The sequence below is a fragment of the Miscanthus floridulus genome, chromosome 19, assembly GCF_019320115.1.
Source record: "Miscanthus floridulus cultivar M001 chromosome 19, ASM1932011v1, whole genome shotgun sequence".
Classification (NCBI taxonomy): domain Eukaryota; kingdom Viridiplantae; phylum Streptophyta; class Magnoliopsida; order Poales; family Poaceae; genus Miscanthus; species Miscanthus floridulus.
This window is the reverse complement of record NC_089598.1, coordinates 61,348,162-61,372,272: the sequence shown is the minus strand read 5'-3', so window position 1 is coordinate 61,372,272 and position 24,111 is coordinate 61,348,162.

The window sequence follows — 24,111 nt, the reverse complement described above, 5'->3', positions numbered from 1 at the left end:
CGCAAGATGGCTGAACGGTTTGCGTCGAATATGCCATAGGCTCGGAAATCATTTGAACGCACCTAATGGAGCTCCTAGGTGACGTGGGTCATGTGGAATCTCACTTCTTTCTATTTGGAGACAGTGTAAGTGTTGGTGCAAGATAGCTACACATTTTGCGCCAAACGTACCATCGGCTCAGAAATCGCTTTGGGCGCAACCGATGGTACTCCTAGGTGACAAGGCTCAAGTGAAAGCTCGCCCTATTTGGAGATAGTGCTAATCTTGACGCAAGATAGTTGTACGGTTTGTGTCGAACATACCATAGGCTCGAAAATCATTTTGGACACACCTGGTGGAACCCCTAGGTGACTTGGGTCATGTGGAATCTCACTTCTTTCCGTTTGGGGACAGTGTTAGTGTCGGTGCAAGATTGGTGCATGGTTTGAGCTAGACGTACCATAGGCTCAGAAATTGTTTTGGACGCACTCGCTGGTGCCACTAGGTGATAAGGCTCAAGTGAAAGCTCGCTCCGTTTGGAGATAGTGCTAATCTTGACGCAAGATAGGTGCACGGTTTGCGTCGAACGTACCATAGGCTCATAAATCATTTTGGACGCACCAGATGGAACTCCTAGGTTACGTGGGTCATGTGGAGTCTTACTTCTTTCCATTTTGAGACAGTGTTAGTGTTGGTGCAAGATAGGTGCATGGTTTGCGCTAGACGTGCCATACTCTCAGATATCATTTTAGACACACTCGATGGTACCACTAGGTGATGAGGCTCAAGTGGAAGCTTGTTTCGATCTGTTTGGAGATAGTTCTAATGTTGTCGCAAGATAGGTGCACAGTTTGCGTCGAACGTATCATAGGATCGAAAATCATTTTGGACGCACCCGATGGAACTCCTAGGTGACGTTGGTCATGTGGAATCTCGCTCCATTTGGATATATTGCTAGTCTTGACGCAAGATAGCTGAACGGTTTGCGTCGAACGTGCCATAGGCTCGAAAATCGTTTGGACGCACCCAATGGAACTCCTAGGTGACATGGGTCATGTGGAATCTCACTTCTTTCTGTTTGGAGACAGTGTAAGTGTCGGTGCAAGATAGCTACACATTTTGCGCCAAACGTACCATCGGCTCAGAAATCACTTTGGGCGCACCCGATGGTACTCCTAGGTGACGAGGCTCAAGTGAAAGCTCGCCCCATTTGGAGATAGTGCTAATCTTGATGCAAGATAGTTGCACAGTTTGTGTCGAACGTACCATAGGCTCAGAAATCATTTTGGAGACACCCGATGGAACCCCTAGGTGACTTGGGTCATGTGGAATCTTGCTTCTTTCCATTTGCAAATAGTGTTAGTGTCGGTGCAAGATTGGTGCATGGTTTGCGCTAGACGTACCACAGGCTTAGAAATTGTTTTGGACGCAGTCGATGGTGCCACTAGGTGATGAGGCTCAAGTGAAAGCTCACTCCGTTTGGAGATAGTGCTAATCTTGACGCAAGATTGGTGCACGGTTTGCGTCGAATGTACCATATGCTCATAAATCATTTTGGACGCACCAAATGGAACTCCTAGGTGATGTGGGTCATCTAGAGTCTCACTTCTTTCTGTTTTGAGACAGTGTTAGTGTTGGTGCAAGATAGGTGCATGGTTTGCGCTAGACGTACCATAGGCTCAGAAATCATTTTCGACTCACTCGATGGTACCACTAGGTGATGAGGCTCAAGTGGAAGCTCATTTCTGTCCATTTGGATATAGTGGTAATGTTGTCGCAAGATAGGTGCATAGTTTGCGTCGAACGTATCATAGGCTTGAAAATCATTTTGGACGCACCCAATGGAACTCCTAGGTGACGTTGGTCATGTGGAATCTCACTCCATTTGGAGATAGTGCTAGTCTTGATGCAAGATAGCTGCACGGTTTGCGTCGAACACTCCATAGGCTTGGAAATCGTTTGAACGCATCCAATGGAACTCCTAGGTGACGTAGGTCATGTGGAATCTCACTTCTTTGTTTGGATATTGTGTAAGTGTCGGTGCAAGACAGGTGCAAATTTTGCGCCAAACGTACCATCGGCTCAGAAATCGCTTTGGACGCACCCGATGGTATCTTTGGTGACAAGGCTCAAGTGAAAGCTCGCCCCATTTGGAGATAGTGCTAAACTTGACGCAAGATAGTTGTACGGTTTGTGTCGAACGTACCATAGGCTCGGAAATCATTTTGGAGACACCCGATGGAACCCCTAGGTGACTTGGGTCATGTGGAATCTTGCTTCTTTCCATTTGCAGATAGTGTTAGTGTTGGTGCAAGATTGGTGCATAGTTTGCGCTAGACGTACCACAGGCTCAGAAATCATTTTGGACGGAGTCGATGGTGCCACTAGGTGATGAGGCTCAAGTGAAAGCTCACTCCGTTTGGAGATAGTGCTAATCTTGACGCACGATTGGTGCACGGTTTGCGTCGAACGTACCATATGCTCATAAATCATTTTGGACGCACCAGATGGAACTCCTATGTGACGTGGGTCATGTGGAGTCTCACTTCTTTCTGTTTTGAGACAGTGTTAGTGTTGGTGCAAGATAGGTGCATGGTTTGCGCTAGATGAACCATAGGCTCAGAAATCGTTTTGGACGCACTTGATGGTACCACTAGGTGATGAGGCTCAAGTGGAAGCTGATTTTAGTCTTTTTGGAGATAGTGCTAATGTTGTCGCAAGATAGGTGCACAGTTTGCGTCGAACGTATCATAGTCTTGAAAATCATTTTGGACGCACCCAATGGAACTCCTAGGTGACGTTGGTCATGTGGAATCTCACTCCATTTGGATATAGTGCTAGTCTTGATGCAAGATAGCTGCACATTTTGCGTCTAACATTCCATAGGCTCAGAAATCATTTGGACGCATCCAATGGAACTCCTAGGTGACATGGGTCATGTGGAATCTCGCTTCTTTGTATGGAGATAGTGTAAGTGTCGGTGCAAGACAGGTGCAAATTTTGCGCCAAATGTACCATCAGCTCAGAAATCGCTTTGGACGCACCCGATGGTATCTTAGGTGACGAGGCTCAAATGAAAGCTCGCCCCATTTGGAGATAGTGCTAAACTTGACGCAAGATAGTTGTATGGTTTGTGTCGAACGTACCATAGGCTCGGAAATCATTTTGGACACACTCGATGGAACCCCTAGGTGACTTGGGTCATGTGGAATCTCGCTTCTTTCTATTTGGAGACAGTGTTAGTGTCGGTGTAAGATTGGTGCATGGTTTGCGCTAGACGTACCATAGGCTTAGGAATTGTCTTGGACGCACTCGCTGGTGCCACTAGGTGATAAGGCTCAAGTGAAAGCTCGCTCTGTTTGGAGATAGTGCTAATCTTGACGCAAGATAGGTGCACGGTTTGCGTCGAACGTACCATAGGCTCAAAAATCATTTTGGACGCACCAGATGGAACTCCTAGGAGACGTGGGTCATGTGGAGTCTCACTTCTTTCCATTTTGAGACAGTGTTAGTGTCGGTGCAAGATAGGTGCATGGTTTGCGCTAGACGTACCATAGGCCCCGAAATAGTTTTGGACGCACTCGATGGTACTACTAGGTGATGAGGCTCAAGTGGAAGCTCGTTTTGGTTCGTTTGGAGATAGTGCTAATGTATTCACAAGATAGGTGCACAGTTTGCATCGACACATATCATAGGATCGAAAATCGTTTTGGACGCACCCGATGGAACTCCTAGGTGACGTTGGTCATGTGGAATCTCGCTCCATTTGGAGATATTGCTAGTCTTGACGCAAGATAGCTGAACGGTTTGCGTCGAACATGCCATAGGCTCGGAAATCGTTTGGACGCACCCAATGGAACTCCTAGGTGACATGGGTCATGTGGAATCTCAGTTCTTTCTGTTTGGAGATAGTGTAAGTGTCGGTGCAAGATAGCTACACATTTTGCGCCAAACATACCATCGGCTCAGAAATCGCTTTGGGCGCACCCGATGGTACTCCTAGGTCACGAGGCTCAAGTGAAAGCTCGCCCCATTTGGAGATAGTGCTAATCTTGATGAAAGATAGTTGCACAGTTTGTGTCGAACGTGCCATAGGCTCGGAAATCATTTTGGACACACCCGATGGAACCCCTAGGTGACTTGGGTCATGTAGAATCTCGCTTCTTTCCATTTGCAGACAGTGTTAGTGTCGGTGCAAGATTGGTGCATGGTTTGCGCTAGACGTACCACAGGCTCAGAAATCATTTTGGACGTAGTCGATGGTGCCACTAGGTGATGAGGCTCAAGTGAAAGCTCACTCCGTTAGGAGATAGTGCTAATCTTGACGCAAGATTGGTGCACAGTTTGCGTCGAACGTACCATATGCTCATAAATCATTTTGGATGCACCAGATGGAACTCCTAGGTGACGTGGGTCATGTGGAGTCTCACTTATTTCTGTTTTGAGACAGTGTTAGTGTTGGTGCAAGATAGGTGCATGGTTTGCGCTAGACGTACCATAGGCTCAGAAATCGTTTTGGACGCACTCGATGGTACCACTAGGTGATGAGGCTCAAGTGGAAGCTGATTTCAGTACGTTTGGAGATAGTGCTAATGTTGTCGCAAGATAGGTGCACAGTTTGCGTCGAACGTATCATAGTCTTGAAAATCATTTTGCATGCACCCAATGGAACTCCTAGGTGACGTTGGTCATGTGGAATCTCACTCCATTTGGATATAGTGCTAATCTTGATACAAGATAGCTGCACATTTTGCGTCGAACATTCCATAGGCTCAACAATCGTTTGGACGCATCCAATGGAACTCCTAGGTGACATGGGTCATGTGGAATCTCACTTCTTTGTTTGGAGATAGTGTAAGTGTCGGTGCAAGACAGGTGCAAATTTTGTGCCAAATGTACCATCAGCTCAGAAATCGCTTTGGACGCACCCGATGGTATCTTAGGTGACGAGGCTCAAATGAAAGCTCGCCCCATTTGGAGATAGTGCTAAACTTGACGCAAGATAGTTGTATGGTTTGTGTCGAACGTACCATAGGCTCGGAAATCATTTTGGACACACCCGATGGAACCCCTAGGTGACTTGGGTCATGTGGAATCTTGCTTCTTTCCGTTTGGAGACAGTGTTAGTGTCGGTGTAAGATTGGTGCATGGTTTGTGCTAGACGTACCATAGGCTCAGGAATTGTTTTGGACGCACTCGCTGGTGCCACTAGGTGATAAGGCTCAAGTGAAAGCTCGCTCTGTTTGGAGATAGTGCCAATCTTGACGCAAGATAGGTGCACGGTTTGCGTCGAACGTACCATAGGCTCATAAATCATTTTGGACGCACCAGATGGAACTCCTAGGTGACGTGGGTCCTGTGGAGTCTCACTTCTTTCCATTTTGAGACAGTGTTAGTGTCGGTGCAAGATAGGTGCATGGTTTGCGCTAGACGTACCATAGGCCCCAAAATAGTTTTGGACGCACTCGATGGTACTACTAGGTGATGAGGCTCAAGTGGAACCTCGTTTCGGTTCGTTTAGAGATAGTGCTAACGTATTTGCAAGATAGGTGCACAGTTTGCATCGACACATATCATAGGCTCAAAAATCATTTTGGACGCACCCGATGGAACTCCTAGGTGACATTGGTCATGTGGAATCTCGCTCCATTTGGAGATAGTGCTAATCTTGACGCAAGATAGCTGCACGGTTTGCATCGAACGTGCCATAGGCTCAGAAATTGTTTAGACGCACCCAATGGAACTCCTAGGTGACATGGGATATGTGGAATCTCACTTCTTTCTGTTTGGAGACAGTGTAAGTGTCGGTGCAAGATAGGTGCACATTTTGCGCCAAACGTACCATCGGCTCAGAAATCGCTTTGGACGCACCCGATGGTAGTCTTAGGTCACAAGGCCCAAGTGAAAGCTTTCCCCATTTGGAGATAGTGCTAATCTTGAAGCAAGATAGTTGCATGGTTTATGTCGAACATACCATAGGCTCATAAATCATTTTGGATGCACCAGATGGAACTCCTTGGTGACGTGGGTCATGTGGAGTCTCACTTCTTTCTATTTTGAGACAGTGTCAGTGTTGATGCAAGATAGATGCATGGTTTGCGCTAGACGTACCATAGGCTCAGAAATCATTTTGACGCACTCAATGGTACCACTAGGTGATGAGGCTCAAGTGGAAGCTCATTTCAGTCTGTTTGGAGATAGTGCTAATGTTGTCGCAAGATAGGTGCACAGTTTGCGTCGAACGTATCATAGGCTCTAAAATCATTTTGGATGCACCCGATGGAACTCCTAGGTGACGTTGGTCATGTGGAATCTCGCTTCATTTGGAGATAGTGCTAGTCTTGATGCAAGATAGCTGCACGGTTTGTGTCGAACATTCCATTGGCTCGGAAATCATTTGAACGCATCCAATAGAACTCCTAGGTGACATGGGTCATGTGGAATCTCACTTCTTTGTTTGGAGATAGTGTAAGTGGTGATGCAAGACAAGTGCAAATTTTGCGCCAAACGTACCATCGGCTCAAAAATCGCTTTGGACGCACCCGATGGTATCTTAGGTGACAAGGCTCAAGTGAAAGCTCGCCCCATTTGGAGATAGTGCTAAACTTGACGCAAGATAGTTGTATGGTTTGTGTCGAACGTACCATAGGCTTGGAAATCATTTTGGACACACCCGATGGAACCCCTAGGTGACTTGGGTCATGTGGAATCTCGCTTCTTTCCGTTTGGAGACAGTGTTAGTGTCGGTGCAAGATTGGTGCATGGTTTGCGCTAGACGTACCATAGGCTCAGAAATTGTTTTGAACGCACTCGCTGGTGCCACTAGGTGATAAGGCTCAAGTGAAAGCTCGCTCCGTTTGGAGATAGTGCTAATCTTGACGCAAGATAGGTGCACGGTTTGTGTCGAACGTACCATAGGCTCATAAATCATTTTGGACGCACCAAATGGAACTCCTAGGTGACGTGGGTCATGTGGAGTCTCACTTCTTTCCATTTTGAGATAGTGTTAGTGTCGGTGCAAGATAGGTGCATGGTTTGCGCTAGACGTACCATAGGCCCCGAAATAGTTTTGGACGCACTCGATGGTACTACTAGGTGATGAGGCTCAAGTGGAACCTCGTTTCGGTTCGTTTGGAGATAGTGCTAATGTATTCGCAAGATAGGTGCACAGTTTGCATCGACACATGTCATAGGCTCAAAAATCATTTTGGACGCACCCGATGGAACTCCTAGGTGACATTGGTCATGTGGAATCTCGCTCCATTTGGAGATAGTGCTAATCTTGATGCAAGATAGCTGCACGGTTTGCATCGAACGTGCCATAGGCTCAGAAATTGTTTGGACACACCCAATGGAACTCCTAGGTGACATGGGATATGTGGAATCTCACTTCTCTCTGTTTGGAGACAGTGTAAGTGTCGGTGCAAGATAGGTGCACATTTTGCACCAAACGTACCATCGGCTCAGAAATCGCTTTGGACGCACCCGATGGTACTCTTAGGTCACGAGGCCCAAGTGAAAGCTTGCCCCATTTGGAGATAGTGCTAATCTTGATGCAAGATAGTTGCATGGTTTGTGTCGAACATACCATAGGCTCATAAATCATTTTGGATGCACCAGATGGAACTCCTTGGTGACGTGGGTCATGTGGAGTCTCACTTCTTTCTATTTTGAGACAGTGTCAGTGTTGGTGCAAGATAGATGCATGGTTTGCGCTAGACGTACCATAGGCTCAGAAATCATTTTGGACGCACTCAATGGTACCACTAGGTGATGAGGCTCAAGTGGAAGCTCATTTCAGTCTGTTTGGAGATAGTGCTAATGTTGTCCCAAGATGGGTGCATAGTTTGCGTCGAACGTATCATAGGCTCTAAAATCATTTTGGACGCACCCGATGGAACTCCTAGGTGACGTTGGTCATGTGGAATCTCGCTTCATTTGGAGATAGTGCTAGTCTTGATGCAAGATAGCTGCACGGTTTGTGTCGAACATTCCATTGGCTCAGAAATCATTTGGACGCATCCAATAGAACTCCTAGGTGACATGGGTCATGTGGAATCTCACTTCTTTGTTTGGAGATAGTGTAAGTGTCGGTGCAAGACAAGTGCAAATTTTGCGCCAAACGTACCATCGGCTCAAAATCGCTTTGGACGCACCCGATGGTATCTTAGGTGACGAGGCTAAAGTGAAAGCTCGCCCCATTTGGAGATAGTGCTAAACTTGACGCAAGATAGTTGTATGGTTTGTGTCGAACGTAGCATAGGCTTGGAAATCATTTTGGACACACCCGATGGAACCCCTAGGTGACTTGGGTCATGTGGAATCTTGCTTCTTTCCGTTTGGAGATAGTGTTAGTGTCGGAGCAAGATTGGTGCATGGTTTGCGCTAGACGTACCATAGGCTCAGAAATTGTTTTGAACGCACTCGCTGGTGCCACTAGGTGATAAGGCTCAAGTGAAAGCTCGCTTTGTTTGGAGATAGTGCTAATCTTGATGCAAGATAGGTGCACGGTTTGCGTCGAACGTACCATAGGCTCATAAATCATTTTGGATGCACCATATGGAACTCCTAGGTGACGTGGGTCATGTGGAGTCTCACTTCTTTCCATTTTGAGACAGTGTTAGTGTCGGTGCAAGATAGGTGCATGGTTTGTGCTAGACGTACCATAGGCCCAGAAATAGTTTTGGACACACTCGATGGTACTAATAGGTGATGAGGCTCAAGTGGAAGCTTGTTTCGGTCCGTTTGGAGATAGTGCTAATATATTCGCAAAATAGGTGCACAGCTTGCATCGAACGTATCATAGGCTCGAAAATCATTTTGGACGCACCCGATGGAACTCCTAGGTAACATTGGTCATGTGGAATCTCACTCTATTTGGAGATAGTGCTAATCTTGACGCAAGATAGCTGCATGGTTTGCGTCGAACGTGCCATAGGCTCAGAAATTGTTTGGACGCACCCAATGGTACTCCTAGGTGACATGGGACATGTGGAATCTCACTTCTTTCTGTTTGGAGACAGTGTAAGTGTCGGTGCAAGATAGGTGCACATTTTGCGCCAAACATACCATGGGCTCAGAAATCGGTTTGGACGCACCCGATGGTACTCTTAGGTCACGAGGCCCAAGTGAAAGCTTTCCCCATTTGGAGATAGTGCTAATCTTGAAGCAAGATAGTTGCACGGTTTGTGTCGAATGTACTATATGCTCATAAATCATTTTGGACACACCAGATGGAACTCCTAGGTGACGTGGGTCATGTGGAGTCTCACTTCTTTCTGTTTTGAGACAGTGTCAGTGTTGATGCAAGATAGATGCATGGTTTGCGCTAGACGTACCATAGGCTCAGAAATCATTTTGACGCACTCAATGGTACCACTAGGTGATGAGGCTCAAGTGGAAGCTCATTTCAGTCTGTTTGGAGATAGTGCTAATGTTGTCGCAAGATAGGTGCACAGTTTGCGTCGAACGTATCATAGGCTCTAAAATCATTTTGGATGCACCCGATGGAACTCCTAGGTGACATTGGTCATGTGGAATCTCGCTTCATTTGGAGATAGTGCTAGTCTTGATGCAAGATAGCTGCACGGTTTGTGTCGAACATTCCATTGGCTCGGAAATCATTTGAACGCATCCAATAGAACTCCTAGGTGACATGGGTCATGTGGAATCTCACTTCTTTGTTTGGAGATAGTGTAAGTGGCGATGCAAGACAAGTGCAAATTTTGCGCCAAACGTACCATCGGCTCAAAAATCGCTTTGGACGCACCCGATGGTATCTTAGGTGACAAGGCTCAAGTGAAAGCTCGCCCCATTTGGAGATAGTGCTAAACTTGACGCAAGATAGTTGTATGGTTTGTGTCGAACGTACCATAGGCTTGGAAATCATTTTGGACACACCCGATGGAACCCCTAGGTGACTTGGGTCATGTGGAATCTCGCTTCTTTCCGTTTGGAGACAGTGTTAGTGTCGGTGCAAGATTGGTGCATGGTTTGCGCTAGACGTACCATAGGCTCAGAAATTGTTTTGAACGCACTCGCTGGTGCCACTAGGTGATAAGGCTCAAGTGAAAGCTCGCTCCGTTTGGAGATAGTGCTAATCTTGACGTAAGATAGGTGCACGGTTTGTGTCGAACGTACCATAGGCTCATAAATCATTTTGGACGCACCAAATGGAACTCCTAGGTGACGTGGGTCATGTGGAGTCTCACTTCTTTCCATTTTGAGATAGTGTTAGTGTCGGTGCAAGATAGGTGCATGGTTTGCGCTAGACGTACCATAGGCCCCGAAATAGTTTTGGACGCACTCGATGGTACTACTAGGTGATGAGGCTCAAGTGGAACCTCGTTTCGGTTCGTTTGGAGATAGTGCTAATGTATTCGCAAGATAGGTGCACAGTTTGCATCGACACATGTCATAGGCTCAAAAATCATTTTGGACGCACCCGATGGAACTCCTAGGTGACATTGGTCATGTGGAATCTCGCTCCATTTGGAGATAGTGCTAATCTTGATGCAAGATAGCTGCACGGTTTGCATCGAACGTGCCATAGGCTCAGAAATTGTTTGGACACACCCAATGGAACTCCTAGGTGACATGGGATATGTGGAATCTCACTTCTCTCTGTTTGGAGACAGTGTAAGTGTCGGTGCAAGATAGGTGCACATTTTGCACCAAACGTACCATCGGCTCAGAAATCGCTTTGGACGCACCCGATGGTACTCTTAGGTCACGAGGCCCAAGTGAAAGCTTGCCCCATTTGGAGATAGTGCTAATCTTGACGCAAGATAGTTGCATGGTTTGTGTCGAACATACCATAGGCTCATAAATCATTTTGGATGCACCAGATGGAACTCCTTGGTGACGTGGGTCATGTGGAGTCTCACTTCTTTCTATTTTGAGACAGTGTCAGTGTTGGTGCAAGATAGATGCATGGTTTGCGCTAGACGTACCATAGGCTCAGAAATCATTTTGGACGCACTCAATGGTACCACTAGGTGATGAGGCTCAAGTGGAAGCTCATTTCAGTCTGTTTGGAGATAGTGCTAATGTTGTCCCAAGATGGGTGCATAGTTTGCGTCGAACGTATCATAGGCTCTAAAATCATTTTGGACGCACCCGATGGAACTCCTAGGTGACGTTGGTCATGTGGAATCTCGCTTCATTTGGAGATAGTGCTAGTCTTGATGCAAGATAGCTGCACGGTTTGTGTCGAACATTCCATTGGCTCAGAAATCATTTGGACGCATCCAATAGAACTCCTAGGTGACATGGGTCATGTGGAATCTCACTTCTTTGTTTGGAGATAGTGTAAGTGTTGGTGCAAGACAAGTGCAAATTTTGCGCCAAACGTACCATCGGCTCAAAATCGCTTTGGACGCACCCGATGGTATCTTAGGTGACGAGGCTAAAGTGAAAGCTCGCCCCATTTGGAGATAGTGCTAAACTTGACGCAAGATAGTTGTATGGTTTGTGTCGAACGTAGCATAGGCTTGGAAATCATTTTGGACACACCCGATGGAACCCCTAGGTGACTTGGGTCATGTGGAATCTCGCTTCTTTCCGTTTGGAGATAGTGTTAGTGTCGGAGCAAGATTGGTGCATGGTTTGCGCTAGACGTACCATAGGCTCAGAAATTGTTTTGAACGCACTCGCTGGTGCCACTAGGTGATAAGGCTCAAGTGAAAGCTCGCTTTGTTTGGAGATAGTGCTAATCTTGATGCAAGATAGGTGCACGGTTTGCGTCGAACGTACCATAGGCTCATAAATCATTTTGGATGCACCATATGGAACTCCTAGGTGACGTGGGTCATGTGGAGTCTCACTTCTTTCCATTTTGAGACAGTGTTAGTGTCGGTGCAAGATAGGTGCATGGTTTGTGCTAGACGTACCATAGGCCCAGAAATAGTTTTGGACACACTCGATGGTACTAATAGGTGATGAGGCTCAAGTGGAAGCTTGTTTCGGTCCGTTTGGAGATAGTGCTAATATATTCGCAAAATAGGTGCACAGCTTGCATCGAACGTATCATAGGCTCGAAAATCATTTTGGACGCACCCGATGGAACTCCTAGGTAACATTGGTCATGTGGAATCTCACTCTATTTGGAGATAGTGCTAATCTTGACGCAAGATAGCTGCATGGTTTGCGTCGAACGTGCCATAGGCTCAGAAATTGTTTGGACGCACCCAATGGTACTCCTAGGTGACATGGGACATGTGGAATCTCACTTCTTTCTGTTTGGAGACTGTGTAAGTGTCGGTGCAAGATAGGTGCACATTTTGCGCCAAACATACCATGGGCTCAGAAATCGGTTTGGACGCACCCGATGGTACTCTTAGGTCACGAGGCCCAAGTGAAAGCTTGCCCCATTTGGAGATAGTGCTAATCTTGATGCAAGATAGTTGCACGGTTTGTGTCGAATGTACTATATGCTCATAAATCATTTTGGACACACCAGATGGAACTCCTAGGTGACGTGGGTCATGTGGAGTCTCACTTCTTTCTGTTTTGAGATAGTGTCAGTGTTGGTGCAAGATATATGCATGGTTTGCGCTAGACGTACCATAGGCTCAGAAATCGGTTTGGACGCACTCGATGGTACCACTAGGTGATGAGGCTCAAGTAGAAGCTCATTTCAGTTAGTTTGGAGATAGTGCTAATGTTGTCGCAAGATAGGTGCACAGTTTGCGTTGAACGTATCATAGGCTCGAAAATCAATTTAGACGCACCCGATGGAACTCCTAGGTGACGTTGGTCATGTGGAATCTCGCTCCATTTGGAGATAGTGCTAGTCTTGATGCAAGATAGCTGCACGGTTTGCGTCGAACATTCTATAGGCTCGGAAATTGTTTGGATGCATCCAATGGAACTCCTATGTGACATGGGTCATGTGGAATCTCACTTCTTTGTTTGGAGATAGCGTAAGTGTCGGTGCAAGATAGGTGCAAATTTTGCGCCAAACGTACCATCGGCTCAGAAATCACTTTGGACGCACCTGATGGTATCTTAGGTGACGAGGCTTAAGTGAAAGCTCGCCCCATTTGGAGATAGTGCTAAACTTGACGCGAGATAGTTGTACGGTTTGTGTCGAACGTACCATAGGCTCGGAAATCATTTTGGACACACCTGATGGAACCCCTTGGTGACTTGGGTCATGTGGAATCTCGCTTCTTTTCGTTTGTAGACAGTGTTAGTGTCGGTGCAAGATTGCTGCATGGTTTGCGCTAGACGTACCATAGGCTCAGAAGTTGTTTTGGACGCACTCGCTGGTGCCACTAGGTGATAAGGCTCAAGTGAAAGCTTGCTCCGTTTGGAGATAGTGCTAATCTTGACGTAAGATAGGTGCACGGTTTGCGTCGAACGTACCATAGGCTCATAAATCATTTTGGACACACCAGATGGAACTCCAAGGTGACGTGTGTCATGTGGAGTCTCACTTCTTTTAGTTTTGAGACAGTGTTAGTGTCGGTGCAAGATAGGTACATGATTTGCGCTAGACGTACCCTAGGCCCAGAAATCGTTTTGGACACACTCGATGATACTACTAGGTAATGAGGCTCAAGTGGAAGCTTGTTTCGGTCCGTTTGGAGATAGTGCTAATGTATTCGCAAGATAGGTGCACAGTTTGCATCGAACGTATCCTAGGCTCGAAAATCATTTTGGACACACCCGATGGAACTCCTAGGTGACATTGGTCATGTGGAATCTCGCTCCATTTGGAGATAGTGTTAATCTTGATGCAAGATAGCTAGACGTTTTGCGTCAAACGTGCCATAGGCTCAAAAATCGTTTGGACGCACCCAATGGAACTCCTAGGTGACATGGGACATGTGGAATCTCACTTCTTTCTATTTGGAGACAGTGTAAGTGTCGGTGCAAGATAGGTGCACATTTTGCGCCAAACGTACCATCGGCTCAGAAATCACTTTGGACACACCCGATGGTACTCTTAGGTCATGAGGCTCAAGTGAAAGCTTGCCCCATTTGGAGATAGTGCTAATCTTGATGCAAGATAGTTGCACGGTTTGTGTCGAATGTACCATAGGCGCAGAAATCATTTTGGACACACCCGACAGAACCCCTAGGTGACTTGTGTCATGTGGAATCTCGCTTCTTTCTATTTGGAGACAGTGTTAGTGTTGGTGCAAGATTGGTGCATGGTTTGCGCTAGACGTACCATAGGCTAAGAAATCATTTTGGACGCACTCAATGGTGCCGCTAGGTGATGAGGCTCAAGTGAAAGCTCGCTGCATATGGAGATAGTGCTAATCTTGACGCAAGATAGGTGCACAGTTTGCGTCGAACTTATCATAGGCTCGAAAATCATTTTGGACGCACCCGATGCAACTCCTAGGTGGCGTTGTCATGTGGAATCTCGCTCCATTTGGAGATAGTGCTAATCTTGACGCAAGATAGCTGCACGGTTTGCGTCGAACGTGCCATAGGCTCGGAAATCATTTGGACGCACCCAATGGAACTCCTAGGTGACATGGGTCATGTGGAATCTCACTTCTTTCCATTTGGAGACAGTGTAAGTGTCGGTGCAAGATAGCTACACTTTTTGCGCCAAACATACCATCGGCTTAGAAATCGCTTTGGACGCACCCGATGGTACTCCTAGGTGATGAGGCTCAAGTGAAAGCTCGCCCCCTTTGGAGATAGTGCTAATCTTGACGCAAGATAGTTGGACGGTTTGTTTTGAACGTACCATAGGCTCGGAAATCATTTTGGACACACCCGATGGAACCCCTAGGTGACTTGGGTCATGTGGAATCTCGCTTTTTCTGTTTGGAGACAGTGTTAGTGTTGGTGCAGGATTGGTGCATGGTTTGCGCTAGACGTACCATTGGCTCAGAAATCATTTTGGACGCACTCGATGGTGCCACTAGGTGATGAGGCTCAACTGAAAGCTCGCTCCGTTTGTAGAAAGAGCTAATCCTGTTGCAAGATTGGTGCATGGTTTGCGTCGTACGTAACATAAGTTCATAAATCAGTGTGGACACACTGGATGGAACTCTTAGGCGATGGGGTCATGTGGAATCTCACTTCTTTCTGTTTTGAGATAGTGTTAGTGTTAGTGCAAGATAGGTGCATGGTTTGCGCTAGACATACCATAGGCTCAGAAATCATTTTGGACGCACTCAATGGTAGCACTAGGGGATGAGGCTCAAGTGGAAGCTCGTTTTGGTCCGTTTGGAGATAGTGCAAATGTGTTCGCAAGATAGGTGCACAGTTTGCGTCGAACGTATGATAGGCTCGAAAATCATTTTGGACGCACCCGATGGAACTCCTAGGTGACGTTGGTCATGTGGAATCTCACTCCATTTGGAGATAGTGCTAATCTTGACACAAGACAGCTGCACGGTTTGCGTCGAACGTGCCATAGGCTCAAAAATCATTTGGATGCACCCAATGGAACTCCTAGGTGACATGGGTCATGTGGAATCTCACTTCTTTCTGTTTGGAGACAGTGTAAGTGTCAGTGCAAGATAGGTGCACATTTTGCGCCAAACATACCATCGGCTTAGAAATGGCTTTGGACGCACCCAATGGTACTCTTAGGTCATGAGGCTCAAGTGAAAGCTTGCCCCATTTGGAGATAGTGCTAATCTTGGTGCAAGATAGTTGCACGGTTTATGTCGAACGTACCACAGGCTCAGAAGTCATTTTGGACACACCTGATGGAACCCCTAGGTGACTTGTGTCATGTGGAATCTCACATCTTTCTGTTTGGAGACAGTGTTAGTGTCGGTGCAAGATTGGTGCATGGTTTGCGCTAGACGTACCATAGGCTCAGGAATCATTTTGGACGCACTCGATGGTGCCGCTAGGTGCTGAGGCTCAAGTGAAAGCTCGCTCTGTTTGAAGATAGTGCTAATCTTGACGCAAGGTAGGTGCACGGTTTGCGTCGAACGTACCATAGGCTCATAAATCATTTTGGACGCACCAGATGGAACTACTAGGTGACATGGGTCATGTGGAGTCTCACTTCTTTCTGTTTTGAGACAGAGTTAGTGTCGGTGCAAGATAGGTGCATGGTTTCCACTAGACATACCAAAGGCTCAGAAATCGTTTCGGACGCACCCGATGGTACCACTACGTGATGAGGCTCAAGTGGAAGCTCGTTTCGGTCCGTTTGGAGATAGTGCTAATGTATTCACAACATAGGTGCATAGTTTGTGTCGAACGTATCATAGGCTCGAAAATCATTTTGGACGCACGCGATGGAACTCCTAGGTGACATTGGTCATGTGGAATCTCGCTCCATTTGGAGATAGTGCTAATCTTGATGAAAGATAGCTGCACGGTTTGCGTCGAACGTGCCATAGGCTCAGAAAATCATTTGGACGCACCCAATGGAACTCCTAGGTGACATGGGTCATGTGGAATCTCACTTCTTTCCGTTTGGAGACAGTGTAAGTGTCGGTGCAAGATAGCTGCACTTTTTGCGCCAAATGTACCATCGGCTTAGAAATCGCTTTGGACGCATCCGATGGTACTCCTAGGTGACGAGGCCCAAGTGAAAAGCTCGTCCCATTTGGAGATAGTGCTAATCTTGATGCAAGATATTTAGACGGTTTGTGTCGAACGTACCATAGGCTCGGAAATCATTTTGGACACACCCGATGGAACCCCTAGGTGACTTGGGTCATGTGGAATCTCGCTTCTTTCCGTTTGGAGACAGTGTTAGTGTCGGTGCAAGATTGCTGTATGGTTTACGCTAGACGTACCATAGGCTCAGAAATTGTTTTGGACGCACTCGATGGTGCCACTAGGTGATAAGGCTCAACTGAAAGATCGCTCCGTTTGGAGATAGTGCTAATCTTGACGCAAGATAGGTGCACGGTTTGCGTCGAACGTACCATAGGCTCATACATCATTTTGGTCGCACCAGATGGAACTCCTAGGTGACGTGGGTCATGTGGAGTCTCACTTCTTTTAGTTTTGAGACAATGTTAGTGTCGGTGCAAGATAGGTGCATGGTTTGCGCTAGACGTACCACGGGCTCAGAAATCATTTTAGACGCACTCGATGGTACCACTAGGTGATGAGGCTCAAGTGGAAGCTCATTTCGGTCCGTCTGGAGATAGTGCTAATGTATTCGCAAGATAGGTGTACAGTTTGTGTTGAACTTATCATAGGCTCGAAAATCATTTTGGACGCACCCGATGCAACTCCTAGGTGGCGTTGGTCATGCAGAATCTCGCTCCATTTGGAGATAGTGCTAGTCTTGACGCAAGATAGCTGCACAGTTTGCGTCGAACGTGCCATAGGCTCGGAAACCATTTGGACGCACCCAATGGAACTCCTAGGTGACATGGGTCATGTGGAATCTCACTTCTTTCTGTTTGGAGACAGTGTAAGTGTCGGAGCAAGATAGCTGCACTTTTTGCGCCAAACATACCATCGGCTTAGAAATCGCTTTGGACATGCCCAATGGTACTCCTAGGTGATGAGGCTCAAGTGAAAGCTTGCCCCATTTGGAGATAGTGCTAATCTTGATGCAAGATAGTTGGACGGCTTGTGTCGAACGTACCATAGGCTCAGAAATCATTTTGGACACACCCGATGGAACCCCTAGGTGACTTGGGTCATGTGGAATCTTGCTTTTTCTATTTGGAGACAGTGTTAGTGTTGGTGTAGGATTGGTGCATGGTTTGCGCTAGACATAACATAGGCTCAGAAATCATTTTGGACACACTCGATGGTGCCTCTAGGTGATGAGGCTCAACTGAAAGCTCGCTCCGTTTGGAGATAGTGCTAATCTTGATGCAAGATAGGTGCACGGTTTGTGTCGAACGTACCATAGGCTCATAAATCATTGTGGACGCACCAGATGGAACTCCTAGGTGACGGGGTCATGTGGAATCTCACTTCTTTCCATTTTGAGATAGTGTTAGTGTCAGTGCAAGATAGGTGCATGGTTTGCGCTAGACGTTCCATAGGCTCAGAAATCATTTTGGACGCACTCGATGGTAGCACTAGGGGATGAAGCTCAAGTGGAAGCTCGTTTGGTCCATTTGGAGATAGTGCTAATGTGTTTGAAAGATAGGTGCACAGTTTGCGTCGAACGTATGATAGGCTCGAAGATCATTTTGGACGCACCTGATGGAACTCCTAGGTGACGTTGGTCATGTGGAATCTCACTCCATTTGGAGATAGTGCTAATCTTGACGCAAGATAGCTGCACGATTTGTGTCGAACGTGCCATAGGCTCAGAAATCGTTGGGACGCACCCAATGGAACACCTAGGTGACATGGGTCATGTGGAATCTCACTTCTTTCTATTTGGAGACAGTGTAAGTGTCGGTGCAAGATAGCTGCACATTTTTCGCCAAACGTACCATAGGCTCGAAAATCATTTTGGACACACCCGATCGAACCCCTAGGTGACTTGGGTCATTTGGAATCTCGCTTCTTTCCGTTTGGAGACAGTGTTAGTGTTGGTGCAAGATTGGTGCATGGTTTGTGCTAGATGTACCATAGGCTCAGATATCGTTTTGGATGCACTCGATGGTGCCACTAGGTGATGATGCTCAAGTGAAAGCTCGCTTTGTTTGGAGATAGTGCTAATCTTGATGCAAGATAGGTGCACGGTATGCGTCGAACGTACCATAGGCTCATAAATCATTTTGGACGCACTAGAAGGAACTCCTAGGTGACGCGGGTCATGTGTAGTCTCACTTCTTTCCATTTTGAGACAGTGTCAGTGCCCGTGCAAGATAGGTGCATGCTTTGCGCTAGACATACCATAGGCTCAGAAATCATTTCGAACACACTCGATGGTACCACTAGGTGATGAGGCTCAAGTGGAAGCTCATTTCGGTCCATTTGGAGATAGTGCTAATGTATTCGCAAGATAGGTGCACAGTTTGCGTCGAACGTATCATAGGCTCGAAAATCATTTTGGATGCACCCGATGGAACACCTAGGTGGTGTTGGTCATGTGGAATCTCACTCCATTTGGAGATAGTGCTAATCTTGACGCAAGATAGCTGCACGATTTGCGTCGAACGTGCCATAGGCTCGGAAATCGTTGGGACGCACCCAATGGAACACCTAGGTGACATGGGTCATGTGGAATCTCACTTCTTTCTATTTGGAGATAGTGTAAGTGTCGGTGCTAGATAGCTGCACATTTTGCGCTAAACGTACCATAGGCTCAGAAATCATTTTGGACACACCCGATGGAACCCCTAGGTGACTTGGGACATGTGGAATCTCGCTCCTTTCCATTTGGAGACAGTGTTTGTGTCGGTGCAAGATTGGTGCATGGTTTGCGCTAGATGTACCATAGGCTCAGAAATCATTTTGGACGCACTCGATGGTGCCACTAGGTGATGACGCTCAAGTGAAAGCTCGCTCTGTTTGGAGATAGTGCTAATCTTGACGCAAGATAGGTGCACGGTTTGCGTCGAACGTACCATAGGCTCATAAATCATTTTGGATGCACCAGATGGAACTCCTAGGTGATGTGGGTCATGTGGAGTCTCACTTCTTTCCGTTTTGAGACAGTGTTAGTGATGAGGACATCAACACCAACGATACATCCACGCCGACACGAGTACCAGTTTCTGGTCCTATTAGTCGCGCCCGTGCTCGTCACATTAATCATCAAGTAAGTTCACTCTTGAGTTCCTGTCCATCATATTTAGACCATTGAGACACGTGCACTCTTGTTTTGGTTAAGAACCAGGGAGAGGACCGAAAGGGACAAGGATTCGCGGAGGCTGAATTCGGACTCCAGGACAGCTCCAACTTGTGATGGTCACCACGGTCGCATACGAACTCGGATTGGGGCGTTCAATTACTTCATGGAATCCTTATGAAGTCTATTTTCATATGGATCTGGAATCAAGTCCATATCTATTTTGAGGCGGCCGCAATGACTGAATTACTACTGAGAGCTTGTCTGTCCAAAGGTGCTGCGTCACCTTAGTTTGGTCCAATAGGCCGTGTATCAAGTTAGGTCCATTAGGGACGCGTCCTAGGGTTGGAGAATGACCCCCAACACCCCCCTGGTCATCCTTCCACCTTCATATACTCCTTAGCCACCACCAAGAATAGTCGGGTTTTGTTTAGATCAAGTTTAGCTCTCGCTACTTGCTTGTAAGCGCGCGTGCTGGATCAGCCGCCCGTCTTCTTGTCTTCGGAACCCCACCTTAATTGAGATTGAGTTTGAAACTTTCATCTACATCTAGTAATTCAGTACTTGCTATACTTGTTCTTGCTAGTTCTTCGATTGCTTGCAGGATGAGTGCCCTAGTGGTCGGGTGACGCGCTCCACAAGATCGCGGCAGCCATTGGAGGTGGTGTATCGGTTGCTAAGGCACAGCTTGGAAGGCTGTAGTCAGGCCGTGAACGTCGTCTACACCCATCAATCGAGTTATCCCACACCTCTCATCGAAAGATCGGAAACAAACCCTAGCGGGTTCATATCAGTTAGTGTCAGTGCAAGATAGGTGCATGGTCTGCGCTAGACGTACCATAGGCTCAGAAATCATTTTAGACGCACTCGATGGTACCACTAGGTGATGAGGCTCAAGTGGAAGCTCGTTTCGGTCCGTTTGGGGATAGTGCTAATGTTGTCGCAAGATAGGTGCATAGTTTGCGTCGAACGTATCATAGGCTCAAAAATCATTTTGGACGCACCCGTTGGAACTCCTAGGTGACGTTGGTCATATGGAATCTCACTCCATTTGGAGATAGTGCTAATCTTGATAGAAGATAGCTGCACGGTTTGCGTCGAACGTGCCATAGGCATGGAAATCGTTTGGACACACCCAATGGAACTCCTAGGTGACATGGGTCATGTGGAATCTTACTTCTTTCTGTTTAGAGACTATGTAAGTGTCGGTGCAAGATAGATGCACATTTTTCGCCAAACGTACCATAGGCTCGAAAATCATTTTGGACACACCCGATCGAACCCCTAGGTGACTTGGGTCATTTGGAATCTCGCTTCTTTCCGTTTGAAGACAGTGTTAGTGTCGGTGCACGATTGGTGCATGGTTTGTGCTAGATGTACCATAGGCTCAGATATCGTTTTGGACGCACTCGATCATGCCACTAGGTGATGATGCTCAAGTGAAAGCTCGCTCTGTTTGGAGATAGTGCTAATCTTGATGCAAGATAGGTGCACGGTATGCGTCGAACGTACCATAGGCTCATAAATCATTTTGGACGCACCAGAAGGAACTCCTAGGTGACGTGGGTCATGTGTAGTCTCACTTCTTTCCATTTTGAGACAGTGTCAGTGCCCGTGCAAGATAGGTGCATGCTTTGCGCTAGACATACCATAGGCTCAGAAATCATTTCGAACACACTCGATGGTACCACTAGGTGATGAGGCTCAAGTGGAAGCTCATTTCGGTCCATTTGGAGATAGTGCTAATGTATTCGCAAGATAGGTGCACAGTTTGCGTCGAACGTATCATAGGCTCGAAAATCATTTTGTACGCACCCGATAGAACTCCTAGGTGACATTGGTCATGCGGAATCTCGCTCCATTTGGAGATAGTGCTAATCTTGATGCAAGATAGCAGCACGGTTTGCGTCAAACGTGCCATAGGCTCAGAAATCGTTTGGACGCACCCAATGGAACTCCTAGGTGACATGGGACATGTGGAATCTCACTTCTTTTTGTTTGGAGACAGTGTAAGTGTCGGTGCAAGATATGTGCACATTTTGTGCCAAACGTACCATCGGCTCAGAAATCGCTTTGGACACACCCGATGGTACTCTAAGGTCACGAGGCTCAAGTGAAAGCTTGCCCCATTTGGAGATAGTGCTAATCTTGACGCAAGATAGCTGCACGGTTTGTGTGGAACATACCATAGGCTCAGAAATCATTTTGGACACACCCGATGGAACCCCTAGGTGACTTGTGTCTTGTGGAATCTCGCTTCTTTCCGTTTGGAGATAGTGTTAGTGTCGGTGCAAGATTGTTGAATGGTTTGCGCTAGACGTACCATAGGCTCAGAAATCGTTTTGGACGCACTCGATGGTGCCGCTAGGTGATGAGGCTCAAGTGAAAGCTCGCTCCATTTGGAGATAGTGCTAATGTTGACGCAAGATAGGTGCACGGTTTGCGTCGAACGTACCATAGGCTCATAAATAATTTGGGACGCACTAGATGGAACTCCTAGGTGACGTAGGTCATGTGGAGTCTCACTTCTTTCCGTTTTGAGATAGTGTTAGTGTCGGTGCAAGATTGGTGCATGGTTTGCGCTAGACGTACCATAGGCTCTAAAATTGTTTTAGACGCACTCGATGCTACCACTAGGTGATGAGGCTCAAGTGGAAGCTTGTTTCGGTCCGTTTGGAGATAGTGCTAATGTATTCACAAGATAGGTGCACAGTTTGCATCGAACTTATCATAGGCTCGAAAATCTTTTTGGACGCACCCGATGCAACTCCTAGGTGGCGTTGGTCATGTGGAATCTCGCTCCATTAAGAGATAGTGCTAGTCTTGACGCAAGATAGCTGCACGGTTTGTGTCGAACGTGCCATAGGCTTGAAAATCATTTAGATGCACCCAATGGAACTCCTAGGTGACATGGGTCATGTGGAATCTCACTTCTTTCCGTTTGGAGACAGTGTAAGTGTCGGTGCAAGATAGCTGCACTTTTTGTGCCAAACGTCCCATCGGCTTAGAAATCGCTTTGGATACACCCGATGGTACTCCTAAGTGATGAGGCTCAAGCGAAAGCTCGCCCCATTTCGAGATAGTGGTAATCTTGACGCAAGATAGTTGCACGGTTTGTGTCGAATGTACCATAGGCTCGGAAATCATTTTGGACACACCCGATGGAACCCCTAGGTGACTTGGGTCATGTGGAATCTCGCTTTTTTCTGTTTGGAGACATTATTAGTGTTGGTGTAGGATTGGTGCATGGTTTGCGCTAGACATACCATAGGCTCAGAAATCATTTTGGACACACTCGATGGTGCCTCTAGGTGATGAGGCTCAACTGAAAGCTCGCTCCGTTTGGAGATAGTGCTAATCTTGATGCAAGATAGGTGCACAGTTTGCGTCAAACGTACCATAGGCTCATAAATCATTGTGGACGCACCAGATGGAACTCCTAGGTGACGGGGTCATGTGGAATCTCACTTCTTTCTGTTTTGAGACAGTGTTAGTGTCAGTGCAAGATAGGTGCATGGTTTGCGCTAGACGTTCCATAGGCTCAGAAATCATTTTGGACGCACTCGATGGTAGCACTAGGGGATGAAGCTCAAGTGGAAGCTCGTTTGGTCCATTTCGAGATAGTGCTAATGTGTTCGAAAGATAGGTGCACAGTTTGCGTCGAATGTATGATAGGCTCGAAGATCATTTTGGACGCACCCGATGGAACTCCTAGGTGACGTTGGTCATGTGGAATCTCACTCCATTTGGAGATAGTGCTAATCTTGACGCAAGATAGCTGCACGATTTGCGTCGAACGTGCCATAGGCTCGGAAATCGTTGGGACGCACCCAATGGAACACCTAGGTGACATGGGTCATGTGGAATCTCACTTCTTTCTATTTGGAGACAGTGTAAGTGTCGGTGCAAGATAGCTGCACATTTTGCGCTAAACGTACCATAGGCTCAGAAATCATTTTGGACACACCCGATGGAACTCCTAGGTGACTTGGGACATGTGGAATCTCGCTTCTTTCCATTTGGAGACAGTGTTTGTGTCAGTGTAGGATTGGTGCATGGTTTGCGCTAGACATACCATAGGCTCAGAAATCATTTTGGACACACTCGATGGTGCCTCTAGGTGATGAGGCTCAACTGAAAGCTCGCTCCGTTTGGAGATAGTGCTAATCTTGAAGCAAGATAGGTGTACGGTTTGTGTCGAACGTACCATAGGCTCATAAATCATTGTGGAAGCACCAGATGGAACTCCTAGGTGATGTGGGTCATGTGGAATCTCACTTTCTGTTTTGAGACAGTGTTAGTGTCGGTGCAAGATAGGTGCATGGTTTGCGCTAGATGTACCATAGGCTCAGAAATCATTTTGGACGCACTTGATGGTACCACTAGGTGATGAGGCTCAAGTGGAAGTTCGTTTCGGTCCATTTTGGGATAGTGCTAATATTGTCGCAAGATAGGTGCACAGTTTGCGTTGAACGTATCAT